The sequence below is a fragment of the Pogona vitticeps genome, chromosome 1 (genome assembly GCF_051106095.1).
Source record: "Pogona vitticeps strain Pit_001003342236 chromosome 1, PviZW2.1, whole genome shotgun sequence".
Taxonomy (NCBI): Eukaryota; Metazoa; Chordata; class Lepidosauria; order Squamata; family Agamidae; genus Pogona; species Pogona vitticeps.
Window position 1 is genome coordinate 280097050 of NC_135783.1, and position 17146 is coordinate 280114195.

The window sequence follows — 17146 nt, forward strand, 5'->3', positions numbered from 1 at the left end:
CATGGAGGCAGTGACAGATTTTATTTTCCTGGGCTCCATGATCACTGCAGATGGAGATAGCAACCACGAAATTAAAAGATGCCTGCTTTTTGGGAGGAAAGCGATGACAAATCTTGACAGCATCTTAAAAAGCAGAGACATCACCTTGCCAACAAAAGTCCGAATAGTGAAAGCTATGGTTTTTCCTGTAGTGATGTATGGAAGTGAGAGCTGGACCATAAAGAAAGCAGACCGCCGAAGAATTGATGCCTTTGAATTGTGGTGCTGGAGGAGGCTCTTGAGAATCCCCTGGACTGCAAGGAGAACAAACCTATCAGTTCCAAAGGAAATCAACCCTGAGTGCTCACTGGAAGGACAGATCCTGAAGCTGAGGCTCCAGTACTTTGGCCATTTCATGAGAAGAAAAGACTCCTTGGAAAAAACCTTGATGTTAGGAAAGTGCGACGGCAAGAGGAGAAGGGGACGACCGAGGATGAGATGGCTGGACAGCGTCTGCGAAGCAACCAACATGAATTTGACACAACTCCGGGAGGCAGTGGAAGATGGGAGGGCCTGGCGTGCTCTGGTCCATGGGGTCATGAAGAGTCGGACACGACTAAACGACTAAACGACGACGATGATCTGGTTTCAAGATGAAGAGTCCAAAAGAAGGACCGCAGGGTTGGCAAAGTTGTCCTGGGCAGCAGACTCAGCAACAGGTATACAAGTCACGTGGATGCAGTCTTCCCCAGTGAGGTGAAAGGTATTGTTATTTTGTTTAAATTATTAAAAGAAATGTCTAATTTTTCATCTGTAGCTTATGTATTTTTATTCAAATCACAATCCTTTTTTTTATCCTCCTTTTTAGCACTGTCGCTATCCTACTCTGTGGACTCAGCTGGTAATGGCAAGCAACAATCACATTCCAGCGAACTGTCTGAAACCATGATATTTTGTCCCCCAGGATGTACATTACACCGAACCTCTCTGGAACATTGTGGATAGTTTAAATCACAACTCCAGATGGTTTGGCACTCAGGCCAGGTTGGCTGTAGCAGGACTGTGGCCGTTCCTTGGGATGCCAGGTGCTGATGCCAATCATGCCCAACACAATGTAGCTTTCAATCTCTCTACAATGCTTACTTGAAATCCAAAGATGTCTCCCCAAAGTATTCATCTTGGATATATGTCCTTACATAAAGTGACACTAAAAGTACACAAAGAGATAAAAATCAGCTTTTCATCCCAGCTAGAACACATCCAGAGAATGAATGGAATTAAGTCAAGGCTCATGTAAATCCAATAGATGGAATGGGTCTACTCTAGTAGGGACAAGTGACTAATGGAATCCAGCTCATTTATAAAAAAAACTATGGCTACAATCCCACCCACAGCAGTCTATGGAGAGGTACATCCCATAACTACAATGGGAATAACCTATCTGTCATGTAAAACTTGACCTCTCATTCTGGGGAAAATAGTCTGTCTGTTCAGCTCTGTGTTCTGTTAATTCCCAGATTTGTTTGCTTTGAATGTTTGGAAACTGATTTCTTTTTGTTAGCTTATTTGGCTGTAAGCTTTGGCTTTTGTGTGTTCTTTTAGTCTGAACGAGGGATTAGTGACCCCAGATTTTGTGTGTGTGTGTGTGTGTGTGTGTGTGTGTGTGTGTGTGTGTGTGTGAGCGAGAGAGAGAGAGAGAGAGAGAGAGAGAGAGAGAGAGAGAGAGAGAGAGAGAGAGAGAGAGAGAGAGAAAGATTTTCTAATGCCCTCCACAAGAGTAAACTGTGGTTGTTGCTTCCAAAAGTACTTGACTTCAGCCAAGTTTCAATTTACACAATTCTCAGTGTTTGAGATCTGGAGGAGGCTCTTGAGAGTCCCCTGGACTGCAAAGAGAACAAACCTATCAGTTCTAAAGGAAATCAACCCTGAATGCTCACTGGAAGGACAGATCCTGAAGCTGAGGCTCCAATACTTTGACCATCTCATGAGAAGAGAAGAATCCTTGGAAAAGACCTTGATGTTAGGAAAGTGTGAAGGTAAGAGGAGAAGGGGACGAGAGAGGATAAGATGGTTGGACAGTGTCATCGAAGCTACCAGAATGAATTTGACACAACTCCGGTAGGCAGTGGAAGATAGGAGGGCCTGGGATGCTCTGCTCCATGCGGTCACGAAGAGTCAGACACGACTGAACGACTAAACGACGACGACAGTGTTTGATGGTTTTAAAAGATGTGAACTGAGTAGCACTGAATGTAAAGATTAGGTCATGACTACTTCACTGTACGTAGACTACTTCATAAACTTTTGTAATTTTTCTGTGCTCTGACAATATTTTTTCTTTTTCTTCACCAAGGCTTTCTTTACACATTGCCTTCCCCATATCCTGGGTCTAATCTTCTCCGAAACCAAAATGTTTTTTTTCCACTATGGAAAGATGGATGTTATTATTTTTATAGAGTTGTTACCATTCTGGCACTTATTGTCAATTGCCTGAAAAATGTTGGGACTGGTACGACAATTAACATCTGGTTAATATAATTGGCAGGATTATTGTTTGATATCTTTCTGATTTCCACACACTTTACTATAGTGTTCATGGTTTTCCTTACCCACTTTATTCTCACTTCTACAACCCTATGGTGAAGAATGAGTTTCATGGTTCACATTTGTCCATAGAGAAGCTGCTTGCATGTGCACACATGCACTTTATCTGACTTCGTATTGATAAACAGACAATAGCCAGAATCCTTTCAGTTTTACACATCAGTGTGACATCATTGGTGTAACTTTCAGCAGCAAAGTGCTGAAGTTATGAAGTTGGCACAGGTATTTCTATTACACCCCAGCTATGTTGATTTCTTAACTTGCAGCAATTCACCACAGAAAGTCATGCTGATCCTGTTCACTGGTGGAAACATGTGATGAGATTCCAGACAATATCTTAACAGCTTTATTTCTAATTGAACAAGTTAAAAAAAGAGTAAAGGATGGTCTTTCCCTAACAGCTTGGTTCAGGACATGGTAGAATCAACTCCAGAAGATTCATACGAACATAGACTTGAGCTCTAGAGTTGGGATTATAGAGCCTAAAGAAAACCTGTGTTATACATTCCCAAATGCTGAAATCATTTTCTGAAGGTCCCCCTGCCTTTCAAATGTAGCTGGGTGATAACCAGAGAGAAAACTTTGCTGCTGATGTCAGTCCATTCTTGGTGGATCTTCCCTAATCTTGTACTTTATTTTACCATATTGTATTATTTGTTAAAATATTTTTATTTCATCTTACAGCCAATGAGCTCTCAAGAATGCACAAAATAGTGTTTGAGGTTTTAAAAAAAGCAATTGAAAAACCAACCAGCATGATAACTGGTCCTCTTCACTATGAATGAACAAAAAGAAAGAAAGAAAGAAAGAAAGAAAGAAAGAAAGAAAGAAAGAAAGAAAGAAAGAAAGAAAGAAGAGAAAAGAAAAGAAAAGAGAAGAAAAACAAAGAAGCATCTTCACTGCTGGCCTGAAAGTGGACAGGGATAGAGCTAGCCTGATTATCCTGGAAAAGGAATTCCATAAAAGGGGCAATTCTAGTTGTATTGTTCTTTTCCATTGTAGAGACTAGCTGTTCCCTGATTTAGCCCAAACGTTTATTTTTATTCATTCATTCATTCATTCATTCATTCATTCATTCATTCATTCATTCATTCATTCATTCATTCATTTAACTTCTAGCCCATCCATCTACTGGCAAGCCAGTACCCTGGGCAGGTGAAAGAAACTGAGGGAATCCTCTTGAGCACAAGGACTGGACTGGAGAGCACTTTTACAAAGGTTTCCCAAGAAATTTCTGGGGGGGGGAAAGGTTGTTTTGGAGGCTGCGTCTCACAGCAGAATCTAAACCGCATGTCCAGTGGGCACACTGAATGGAGTACTGTCAAACGTGCAACACCAAAAGTTTTTTTTTCAAGCGCCGACAGTCATAATGGGGTTTCCATCTTAGTAGTCCTGCATGGAATTGCACTAAACTTCTGCATCATTTAATGATCTGATCAGTTAATTTGAAATAAATGCTACAGAAGCTGTAATTATCTAGCAGTTGTTCTAAGAAAGTAATTTGTAAGTGATTTCTCTTTCTTTTAAATATGTCCACCAAATTATTGGACTCATCCTGCATGAAATTATTGTCTTCAGTCACAAAGTTTAGATTATTGTCTGAAAGAGAGTTCCCTCAAAGTTCTCTAAACAGCTCTTCACTAAATATCCTTTTAGAGTCAAAAAGGAAGGCCGTGATTTTGTTGGTATATACTTTAACATGTCTAGAATAGTTGCTGTAAAGAACTGGCTGTGATATTGTTCTCTCAATCCAGCAACTATGGTTTCTTAACTGTGGAGTTTGTCACTGTGAATCATGGTTCAGGGACAGTTGAGGTCAAGAATTGAAGGTGAAAGGTCACCGGAAGCATCCTGCCAATGACAGCTAGAAATGACCTTTATTTGACAAAGCAGAAATAATTTGGAACCTGAAAGAATGGTAGTCAGCCATCTGAACATTTCATTTGGATTGATTTTAATCAGGTTTAAACTATAGCTCCAGTGGTCAATTAAAAAGTCATTTGAAAGTAAAATTAGCAGAACACACAACAAGAGAGATAGAAACTTACAAATAGCATGATTCAAATGTTACTAAAAGCCCCCTAAGATTGCACACTTGCAAGCAAAGAGCAAAAGAGATGGTGGTTCAGATTATTCAGTGTTCCTTTATCTTGTAACAAAAATAATTCATAGGAAGAAAAGCTCCAGGGTAAAAAGGCAAAACTAGATTTGACTATTCCAAGCCAATTCCGAACACCTCTGAGTCAGGATGCCATCACATCATACAATGTGTCTGAGACCTTATGCTCCTCAGAGGGTACTCTCACTAAGAAAGCAGCCATGTTGTTTTGGCTCAAGATATTTTACCATATGGCCTCACCGCCAGTTTCAGTGACCTATGGAGAAATGGGAAGGGACATTTGGGCAGCTAATATAGCTGCAATTATATCGAAACTGGCTTATTCCATAGGAGAGGATATGAAGCTGCCTGAGAAATTACTATTAAAAGACTATACAACATTGGCATACAGACTGCTGTGGCATCTGTAGTTAGTTTCTGTGCCAATAGAGTATACAAAGGCTCTCCCTTGCCTTTTGGAAAGGTGCCCTGTATTTGTCCACCATTACTTGCATAAATTGAGACAACTGCTAATTAAATGCAGATTGAACTTGTTGCAATTGAAAGAGACTTAGGGATGTTATATGGACTAACAGGGTCCAAGTAGATATTGCTCAGCAAGATGCTCTAAGATGGACGATATGGTACATTTTCTAACAGAATGCCATCTGTTATGTGGATTAGAGGGATCAATATCTTACACTCTTAACAACTGGCATCAAGAACAACTCCCTTTATGTACAGTTTTATTTCTGCTAGCTGGTACAGGCTATTGTATATGCTATAGGACCGCTAAATTTGTTAAGAGTCCTGGAAATGCAGAACCTGTTCCTGCTTCACAGTCTCTGCATGTTAATCTTACAACTCGATATTTGCTTGAGAATGCTTGTTTTATTATTACTGTATATGCTTTTCAGATTTATATTTATATGTATTTACATATACACATATTTTAATATGTATTTATGTCAGATATCAACTATTGACTTTTATGAGTGTTTAAATTCTGTTTATGCATACAGCCTGATTGAGTATGAAGCAATAAAGTAAAAATATACAATGTGTGTGATTTTTCAAGTGTCTGCTCATGTGTTACTATTTTTCATTTGCTCTACTTTTAAAATGTATTGCCCTATCTTTTATGACAGTATAATTGTTGAAGAGTTTTGAATTTTGGTTGAAAACCTCTAGCTGTGCAGCAGAAGTGCAAGGATGAAAAAACGCAGCATTAGCTGCATATTTCCCCAGAGCAGACTACCCCTTTTGATTCTCATCAACTGGCACTTAAGAGTCTCAATAGCTCACCCTGAGACAGATCTCAACAGATTCACAGCCTGCCTCCAGCAGATTCTTGCAGGCTACGTTCTAACCACACTAACTGCTAACTGTCAGGAGACTGGAGGGGGAAAAGAGAGAAAGAAAGGCCATTTAGCGGAGAGGCATGGCTCTCTTTCAAAGCTGAGGCAGGGAAGGAACAATTGGCTACTGCTGGGTTAATTGATAGTCATCCCATCTCAGAAAGGTCCCTCCCAGCCAAACTTACTGAAGCCGGCATACGAGGTTGAAATAACTCCAACAATAATCTGCCTTCTGGATCTCACTATTGACTAAAAGACAGGCTATAAATCAAAGCAGTTAGGAAAAGTATATTTGTTTGATAAAACAGAGATCAAGGGCAGCTTGTGGAGCAGAATGAGGGATACCTCTCCCTCAGATTTCAAGGGGTGGGTTCACACAAACACACATCCTGGTCACAAGCTGTGTACGACCGAGAAAAGGCCCCATGCTTAGTACTGCCCTTGTTCTTCCAATGATAATCATAGAATAATTGCATACATTTTATGTAAATAGCTGAATGGAAGTAGAATACAGAATACTTCTGGAGCTCAGGAGGTTGGAGAGATGTGGAATTTGGTTATTCCCTTCTTGGTACAGAGCAAAGCATGGAGAGATCTGTCTCGTCTCGCCCCTTCCCTTGGAAAAGGAAAAATAATCATCCTGGATGCTTCTCAATATTTTTACTTATAGCTCATGCTTGTGGTCTGTCCTTTTCATGTAGTGTGCTGCTATATCTCCATGAGTCTTGCTTGAGAGAGCAGAAAATACAGCACCTAACAAAAGAACAACAGGAAGGAAGGTGTGGTCCCAAGGGCTTTCAGGTGTGTGTGTGTGTGTGTGTGTGTGTGTGTGTGTGTGTGTGTGTGTGTGTGTGAGAGAGAGAGAGAGAGAGAGAACTCTATAGTTAACCACAAAAAGCACCTGGGAAGTACAAACAAAAAGGGCATGCCTCTCACTGTTAATGGAAAAACATGCAAGATTATTGTTCCCCACACCCAATGCAGAATATTTCCCTAGGTAGCATTTACCAAATTATCTCTTGTTCTCAGAGGTAGGTGAGAAGTCTGCATAATTCAAAGAAGAGGAGAATAAATGTCCCAGGTGTAGGTTATTATTAGGATTTGATGTACAAAAGTCCATTCCAATCCAAAGCTTGGATTCTTTATTTCCTCCAGCTAGCTGATTTCTTCAAGGCAAAAGCCAACTATGAGGGATGAAGAAAATCAGCATAGATCTCCTTCTCTTATTCCACCAAAGGAAACCTTGTGCCAGATCAAAAATCTTCCATGGAGAGAAAGGATCCTTCCATCCTGGATCTTGCAAGCAACAAAACCCTTAATCAGGCTAGATTGTTAAAAGGGGGTGGGGAGGAGGGAAGGGAGGAAAGCATGGAAATCTAAAAGCTCATCGTGATCAGTGATTCTCAAACTGAGGTGCCCATATGTTCTTGGACTGTAATTCCCAGATGCCTTCACCACTAGCTGTGCTGGCCAGGATTTCTGGGAGTTGCAGTCCAAGGACATCTGGGGACCCTAGTATGAGAACCACTGATGGAGATAGGCATTCGAACACAATCCCAAAATGGAAGTGAGAGAGCCTCACAGGTATTCCAAGACCTCTGGAAAAACCCTCTGTGAAGAAATCAATTTTATTTTATTCCTAGTTTCAAGATAGCTGCATTTTTTTTAAATTACTGTAAACAACAGAAGAACTACAGACAATCCCAGTTCTTTGAGCATGTATAATACCTTTCATTATTTTTTATTTTTCATCATTATTTGCCATTTAATTTCTATTTTCTTTTTTCAACCTTTAACAAAAGAGTGGGAAGCCTTTGGTCCTCCAGATGTTCTGGCTGAGAACTTTCGTCAGCCACATCCAGCAAGGCGAATGGAAAGGGACTGTGAGGGTGATGAAGGCCAAAGAAGGGAGGGAAGGTTGCATCACTCTGCTGTACTATGTTGTTTGTGTGAAGATGACACATCTTTGGCTTCTGCCTTGGCCTTTCATCAATCATAGTATGTCACTCCAGTTGTGCAGGACTGCTAGTGAGATTTTTTTTTTCATTTCCCCCAATGAAATGAAAGGGGAGGCACACTTCATGGCTGTGCTCTTCTTTCACTTCATTGTCATTCACCAGCTGGGACCAAAGGGAAAAGCAATCAGGGCTTCAACTTTTGATGCCTCCCTAGTCTCCAGCTGTCATCATCTTTCAGCTCTTTTGGGCTGATGCTGATCTTATCTGTTGCAGAGTGACTGAAAGTAATTTGTTTTGGTTGAAAGTAATTTGTTGTGGAGAGTAATTACATGATCTCTTTGGGGTTTTCCTATCTGCTGACCTGAAGCCTCTCTGTGACTTGTTGCTCATTAACATCAATTACCAAAGAGTTCTTCCTCAAAGAAAGGCTTATTAAGGAATATCCTTCTTGTTCCTGTTAGGAAATAATAAACCTTCTGATGTTTAGTCAGGGTCAAATGTACATGATCCCACCAAGACAAAAGGTTGTTTTGATGTTCATTAACACTCCTAAAATTGCAACAGAGCTTGTCCATGCAAGAGGGCAAGTATGTGAATTGTTGATTTCTTGGACTGCATCTACCAGAAAACCACAGCCAGTATGGCTGCTGGCTGTGAGATTCTGGGAGTTGTAGTCCAACACCCACAAACAATTCCCATTCTGCAGTGGGTGCACTTCATAAGGGTATTCTGGAGGGAGGCTTCCTACTGCTTGGATGCAAGTAGCCTTTGATTGTACCACAAAACTAACTTTGGGGACTAGAAATATCAATGAATTTAAAGTAGGGTGGGTTAGTGTGCAATTGGTATAAAATCTGGAATTGAGGAAGAATGATGTAGCTGGAAGGCTATAATTATGAACATGAAAGAAAATAGACAATGCCATGTATTGCAAATGGACATTTATACCGACATAAATATGATCTGCTTTTTGTTTGCACTCTGTATCAGTGGCAGTTTCACCCTAGGAATCAGCAGTTCTTATCAGAAGTTGGAAAATATTACTTTTTTAAAACTACACCATCCAGAATTCCCCAGTGACTTTGGTGCCTGCAGGGGTTTTGGGAACTGTAGTTCAACAACGTTTTCAAATCCTAGTTCCTATTTGTTTTAGTTCAGTAATAAAGTTATCTGTCAGTGTCTGCTGTCTCCTGAAACTTGTGCTGCCAAAACCAGTAACTCAATGCCTAGCTGATTGATTCAGATCTGCACCAAAAGCTACCAGACCATCCCAGGACAATTTTAAAAAGCACCACTGTTGAATGAACTTTTAGTTTGACATGTTTTACTAGGAGTCAGTACAAGCAGATCCTGCATTGGGGCAAATCAGAGTGAAAATATGAAATAGAAACCCAAAAGGAAGGTTTTTAAATCCTACTTTGACTCTGTTGCCATGTTTTTTTAATATCTGAGTTGTCTGGACAAGGGGATGCTGCACCAGTTTTAAGGGTGAAAGGACAGTTGAACAAATATTCAGTGTGGATGAGTTCATAGACATCTATTCTCTCCCCCCCACACACAATATTGCCTTATATTTTGAGGATTTTGAGCCAGTGTTTTTAGGGGGCAGCTTTTGACACAGAGATATCAACACAACAAGCCTTACTACATTGAGCAGATTTCAAAGCAAGTCTTCTTTCTGATCTCATACAAATGATAGTGCAGTTAAGGAGTGGAAAATGTCATGTTATGCAAATGGCAAAGTCATGAGGTTGGGGATAAAAGGGGGAGAAATATGAAAAGAGTACACTTTAAACACTGACAAAAACCTCTGTCATATCAGTTAAATGAAGGAGGCACGAGGGTTCTGGACTTCTCTCTGTATATTAAAAGCATGCATGACAGATTTTGACTATGACTGGATTGCCAAATTATCCCAGTCTAAACAAGGTTGCTTTGAGGTGTGGTATGTCATTTGGGACGTGGTGGCGCTGTGGGCTAAACCGCAGAAGCCTGTGCTGCAGGGTCAGAAGACCAAGCAGTAGTAAGATTGAATCCACGTGACGGAGTGAGCGCCCGTCACTAGTCCCAGCTTCCACCAACCTAGCGGTTCAAAAACATGCAAATGCAAGTAGATCAATAGGGACCACCTCGGTGGGAAGGTAACAGCGTTCCGTGTCTAAGTCGCACTGGCCATGTGACCACAGAGGATTGTCTTCGGACAAAATGCTGGCTCTATGGCTTGGAAACGGGGATGAGCACCGCCCCCTAGAGTCAAACACGACTGGACAAAAATTGTCAAGGGGAACCTTTACCTTTACCTATGTCATTTGGGGCAATTCTTGCATCCACATGCAAGGATGGGGTGGTTTCAAGGCAGGAAACCACACTGCACCTCAAAGCAACCCTATATGGCCCTTTCTCCCTGTAAAGAAAAAAAAAAGAAAACCACCAACTTCCCCTCCTTTCCCCCTCCTGTCTCCTCCTCTGTGGGGGAGGGAGAGGAAGCTATAAATTAAATGAATAATAATCTAAGAGGCATAACAGATAAGCACTGTCTTACAAGGGCTTGAAAAACAAACCACCTCCTTTGCATCCTCTCTTTCCCCCTCTTTGGGAAAGAGAGGAGGCTTTCCATTTCCCAATATCATCAAGTGGCTTAAGCTAAAAAGCCATCTGCTTTGATTCAGTCCCAGCAATGGCATATGCTGGAAACAAACCTTACTGGCGCAATCCTATCTGTACATAAAAAGCTGGTAGCCCCAGACAGGGACCCCCGAACGAGGTCCAGGTAGGCATCAATCAGGGATGAGCTAGTTTGCAATGGCATGTGCATCATGTAGCACATCAGGAAAAGGAGTGAACTGACCTGTCCCCATACTGGACCGAAACACAGGACAAATCCTCACCTGATTGCAGCCTTTATGTCTTTAAAGAGGATTTCCCAAATGACCAGGTGAGCAAGTCGCAGAAGGAAGGAAGGAACGAACGAAGGAACAAAGGAATGAACAAACAAACAATCAAACAAACAAACAAACAAGTAAACAACCAACCAAACAATTTTCCTTAATACAGTCTCCTTAATAGAAACGGGACATTCATATGCATCTCCTGGGAGAGATGAATTTGAATATTGCCATCACAGGTGGCTGGGCCCGTTTGACTCTCCATCCCCCAGAACCTGGCCATCCACTTACCACTTGTGGAAGTAGTTCTGACTGAAGCTTCCTCGCCTCTCTCCATTGCAGATCTCTCCATTAAGAAGCGCAAATTATATAACTTCATATTAAAATGCTAACCCAGTGAATTTTTTTCCTGCTTTCAAGCACAGTCTCCTATGCAGTTCTCAAAAAAAAGCACCATAGCTATGACAGAAAAACATCCATCAATTTGCTTACATATTGTATTCATATTATCCTTCTATTTGTGTTGTTTGTATAAGGAAAGTGTACTTGTATTTGTCATGTGCGCAGAATGTTGTATATCCCACATTGCACTGGGTGTACCACTTACCCTTTTGTACAACAACTCCCAGAGTCCACCACCCAACATGGCCAGGAGATTAACTTTTCGAAGTTTGAGGTGTGTATTGTTGTAGATTTGCACATTGGTCTGGTATCTTGCCATGCAAGCATACTGTTCAACATAAATATGTGTTCCAAGTTAGGAATTGGGACATAAACCACTAAATGAAGGTTCTGGGAATCATGGGACAAGCTGTCCTCCAATACAGTGACTGACAAATTCTTGTATTCCTTAGCTAAGGTTGTCAAGTCATGGTCAACTCAAAGGATTTGTCACAAGGATTTCAATGTTTCAAAGCATTCTGTGGTGTAGTTGCAATTTTGAATGAGTAACCAGCCATGCTAGAATTAAAATGCAGCATGGGAAGCATATTGTGTTATTCTGTCCAAGTATCTGCCTGGTCTTGGCCAGAGGTAAGTATTTTATTTAAAACAAACACATTTACTCAAAAGTAAACAAGTTGGTTCAATAATCTTCGTTAATTTCAGTCAAAATAACAATTTCAGTTGAACCTTCTGTTGAAACGATGCATGATTCATAGAGGAACTGTGCACATTTCTTTCCCGCTTTCTCAAATAATTCTTAGTTTGTGTGTAAATGAAATAAATAGCCTTCAGTTTTCATTCCCCCCTTCCCTCCCCCTCTTCTTTTGGCTATTTATGTGATTGTCTGTGAAAGTGATTGTTTCATGTGTGCCAAAACAAGAATAATAAAGACCTTTGAGGAGTCCAGTTGCGGGCGTGTAAATGGGGTAAAGGAATGTAGAAGCAAAGTGAATAAATGACCTTTCTGAAACAAACATTCTTCCTCAGCCACAATTTTGTCTGCATTAAAGCTGGTTAATAAGCTTATTCCCCTTTGTTGGTTTATTTACAGTTTGTCCCTCAACACTTCCTTACTTGATGAAATATACTTTGCTCAAGGCCCTTTTAAAAAGATGCCATAATCTCTGCAAATGTTCTTTAGGAAGTCCAAGAGAACTTCTGTGGAAGAGTTTGTACAGGCTGACTCTGAACTGTATAGTGTTGGCTTCTGAACTAGATGTTGCATCTTAGCTAGAGCTTGGAAACAGGGTTAGCTGTGCTGACTGGGGGATTCTGGGAATTACAGTCCAAAAAAGTGACATTTCCATGCTCTTATCTTAATCTTTCACATTTGCTCAGTTAGTGTAGGACTAAACTCACAATGCCTTTTCACTCTTCAAGGAGGCCTGCTCTACATCCTCCTTTACTCAGGTTAGCTTACTAAACTTTGCTGAAGTGTTATTACACTATTAGAATTAAACATTTCTGTAAATTTTGAGGAATGGTCGGTGTTTGGGTCCTACAAGTTTATAACCATTTGCATTTCCCCCCATATTCGTGCCATTTAAAAAAAAGGCAAAAACCAGATTCAGCAATGCACAGCTGATGTTATAGACCTGGAGACAGAGTAGGTTGAAATGTCTCCAAAAGGATGCAGGGCGAGCCTGCCCTGATTTGTATGCACATCTGCCCTGATTTGGGTGCAGAGTGGCTTTGGTGCTCCTACATCTCTCCACTTTCAATAGTATTAAAAAGCTTGTTGAGTTTCAGATAAATGTGTCTTGAAATTCCTGTGGTACAAGAGGTAATATTTTTCACTTCTCGGTGGGAAATAAGAATAGTACTGGCCTCTGCGACATATCCGCCTGTTCCATCTGGATGGAACACTAGGTCCCTTTTTCGATCTTCTGTGAAAGGGTTAACAAGATATGGAGTGGGGCATTATGTGAAAGGCAATGAGTAGCAGAGAGCTCCCTTGTCCTCCTGTATGGGTAGAGGCTCTCTGCATGATTGTTGTTTTTCTTGTAATCAAACCCACGATGGAGGGAGCATGGATGCAGTGCTCCCCTTCTTGCATCTTTCACTCACACTTTACTAGAAAGCCTGAAAAGGACTTAAGGTTTTGTCAGCTCCTGGAAGCTAGAAGAGCAGCAAGGGAGGAAGTGCAAAAATAATTCACTCTTGGCCAAAACTGGTAAGCATTTGCTGAGAGTGCTTCAGTTATAGGAAAGGTGGAGGCGCAGGCTTTTAGCCTGGTTTCTACCTGGTTCTTTAATCAGGAACACAGGAACATCAAGAAGCATAATCACATACTCTGACATCGTCCAGAAGGTTTCCCTATCCAGGGGGAATCCCAAAATGTTTTCTCATCCTTGCTATAGGAAATGCCAAACCTCTGCCCATTAAGGTCATCCAAAAAGTACTGTTCTGAATCCTGCATCTATCAGTTGAGTGGCTGTCTTCCAAATATTCTACTGCTGCTACTACTACTAATAGTAGGTCGTAACCCAACGGATTATAATCATAAAGCTGTCAGGATCACAACTAACCTTTACCTTACCAGGGTGAGGGCTGCCAGTAGAGCTTAGTTTGCTCTCTGGATAAGCAAAGCTTCAAATCAGCAGGCGGAACTTTTCCCTATAGTCCGCGATCTATCCGGAATTGGTCTAAGTCAGTGGTTCTTAACCTTTGTTACTCGGATGTTTTTGAACTGCAACTCCCAGAAACCCCAGCCAGCACAGTTGGTGGTGAATGCTTCTGGGAGTTGCAGTCCAAAACTCCTGAGTAACCCAAGGTTAAGAACCAGTGGTCTAAGTGATAGGCCTCCTACTAGTATTTCACCTGACCAATCTGCAGCATTTTTAAAATCTAAAGTGGAGGCCATCCACTGGGAGCTCTCTCCTTTTTTTGAAAACACTAGATCGAGCAGAGACATCCAGCACTCTGCCTTGCCTGATGAGACTTGATATTTTAAAATCTGTGACGCCAGATATGGTGGACAAGGTGCTTGATCGCTGTTGTGTCACAACCTCCTCCCTTGACTCTTGCCCGGCCTGGCTAATCAAAGCAGCCAGGCCTATAACAACCGAATGGGCCCCAGCGATAATTAATGTGTCTCTCCGGGAGGTTCCCTTTGCCCTCAAGGAGACACTCATTAGGCCCATTAGGAAGAAACCAAATTTGGTGGCGGATGATATTGGCAATTATAGGCCTGTTGCCAATGTTTCTTTCCTCAGCAAAGTGGTGGAGAGGGTGGTGGCAGACCAGCTCCAGGCCCTTTTGGATGAAACCAACACCCTGGATCCATTTCAGTTGGGCTTCAGGCTGTGCCATGGTATGGAAATAGCACTGTTTGCACTGTTTAATGACCTGCTGAGGGAGGCAGACAGGGGAAAAATGTCTCTGGTCCTTCTCGATATCTCAGTTGCCTTCGATACTGTCGACCATGGAATCCTCCTGGGGAGGCTTTCGAAGCTGGGAATCGGTGGTCTGGCACTAGCCTGGCTCTGATCCTTCTTGGAGGACCGTCCCCAGAGAGTACAGCTTGGGGAGAGTGTATCGGCCCCATGAAATCTTGATTGTGGGGTCCCACAGGGCTCAATTATCTCCTCAATGCTGTGTATTATCTACATGAGGCTGCTGGGTCAGGTTATCAGGGGTTGTGGGACTTCATGCCATCAGTACGCTGATGACACCCAGCTCTACATCTCCTTTTCTCCATCAACAGTGGATGCAGTTTTGTCCCTTCAGCACTGTCTGGAGGCTGTACTGGGGTAGATGCAAGTGAATGGTCTGAGGCTGAACCCGGACAACACGGAGATCCTGAGGGTGGGTGGCCCTGATATCAGTGGTTTGGGGAACTCCATCTCTTTTTCGGGGGATGATTCTCACCGCAAAGAATTATGTTTGCAGTCTGGGGGTCCATCTTGACCTGGCGCTCACCATGGAGACCCAAGTAGCATCAGTGGTCTGTACCACCTATTTTCATCTTCAGTGGATTGCCCAGCTGCATCCCTATCTTGATGTGGGGGCCCTCACCACTCTGGTCCACTCAAGATTAGACTACTGTAATGCGCTTTACTTGGGGCTACCTTGAGATTGATGTGGAATTCAAATGGTGCAGAATGCGGCAGCCAAACTTCTTACTGGGGTGGGAAAACACCAACATATCTCCCTTACTCTGGCTGCCCTGCATTGGCTGCTCATTTATTTCTGCATTGATTTCAAAATACTAGATGACATATAAACTCCTACACGGTTTAGGACCTCAATATCTGGTGGAATGCCTCCTCCTACCTAGATCTACCTGAATCACTTGCGTTAGTCAAGATGGGTGGCTGAGGGGCCTAAAGCCAAGGGAGCCTCAAAGAGAAAGAACAAGAAAGAACAAGAAAGCATCAGTGGTCTGTACCACCTATTTTCATCTTCAGTGGATTGCCCAGCTGCATCCCTATCTTGATGTGGGGGCCCTCACCACTCTGGTCCACTCAAGATTAGACTACTGTAATGCGCTTTACTTGGGGCTACCTTGAGATTGATGTGGAATTCAAATGGTGCAGAATGCGGCAGCCAAACTTCTTACTGGGGTGGGAAAACACCAACATATCTCCCTTACTCTGGCTGCCCTGCATTGGCTGCTCATTTATTTCTGCATTGATTTCAAAATACTAGATGACATATAAACTCCTACACGGTTTAGGACCTCAATATCTGGTGGAATGCCTCCTCCTACCTAGATCTACCTGAATCACTTGCGTTAGTCAAGATGGGTGGCTGAGGGGCCTAAAGCCAAGGGAGCCTCAAAGAGAAAGAACAAGAAAGCGGGCCTTCTTGGCAATGGCCCCTCACCTCTGGAACAATCTCCCCCCTGAAATTTGTCTGGCTCCCTTGCTGGGTGTTTTTAAGAGCCAACTCAAGACCTGGGTCTTTAAGCAGGACTTCCCTCCTGCCAATACTTAATTTATTGTTATCATTATGGTTTAAATGTTATTGTTTATTTTGTTTTATTATTCTTGTATGTTGTTAGCCACCCAGAGTAGCCAATGGTCTAGATGGGCGGGATATAAATAAAATAAAATGAAATAAATAATACTAATGCTACTAATAATAATAAATAAAAAATTTTAAAAATCTGTTTTTGTACTGGTGTTATGCATCTTGTTCCTAAGTGTATTTGGTGAAAGCATTTGATTAAACCGTTAGCATTTGCCCAAAACTTCTGTGGCATCATATTTTACTGGTTTTAAAATGTGACAGGTTTTTTTTAGCACATTGAATGTTAGCGTTATATTTAGTTATTTGATTTTCAATAAAGGTATTATATCATTATTTACAGCAAGAAGATTTTATGGGCAGAAAAATAGAACATCAGTGAGGATTTGTTATGTCAACTCTTTTTTTTACTACACCAAGCAACAGGATTTCAGCCTGTGATTTGTTGAAAGCAACTTATATCAATTATGACAAGAGATATTAAATTGACTGGCTAGAGATGTTTGCCTTCAGGTTGTGAGTACACTCTCTTTCTTCAACAAAACAAACATGAAACATCATGCAGACCTAATTATGGATTAATAAAATGGCCTTTTGGGATTAGTTTTACACCATAGATTCTGTTTCTAGCCTGCTTGTTAATGCAATCAGCTGAGTGGGTATTTCAGACCTGCCTTCGTCAAACACCATTATTGATACAGGCTGTAACAGTAGTCACTGGTGTGTGGCATGCTGACCCCTATGACATGACAAGGGTATTAACCTTTGTGATCTTGACCCATGTCTGGTGGCAGGGGCCACCACTGCTACTGATTACTCCCTCACAACATGAAATCACAAACAAATTTC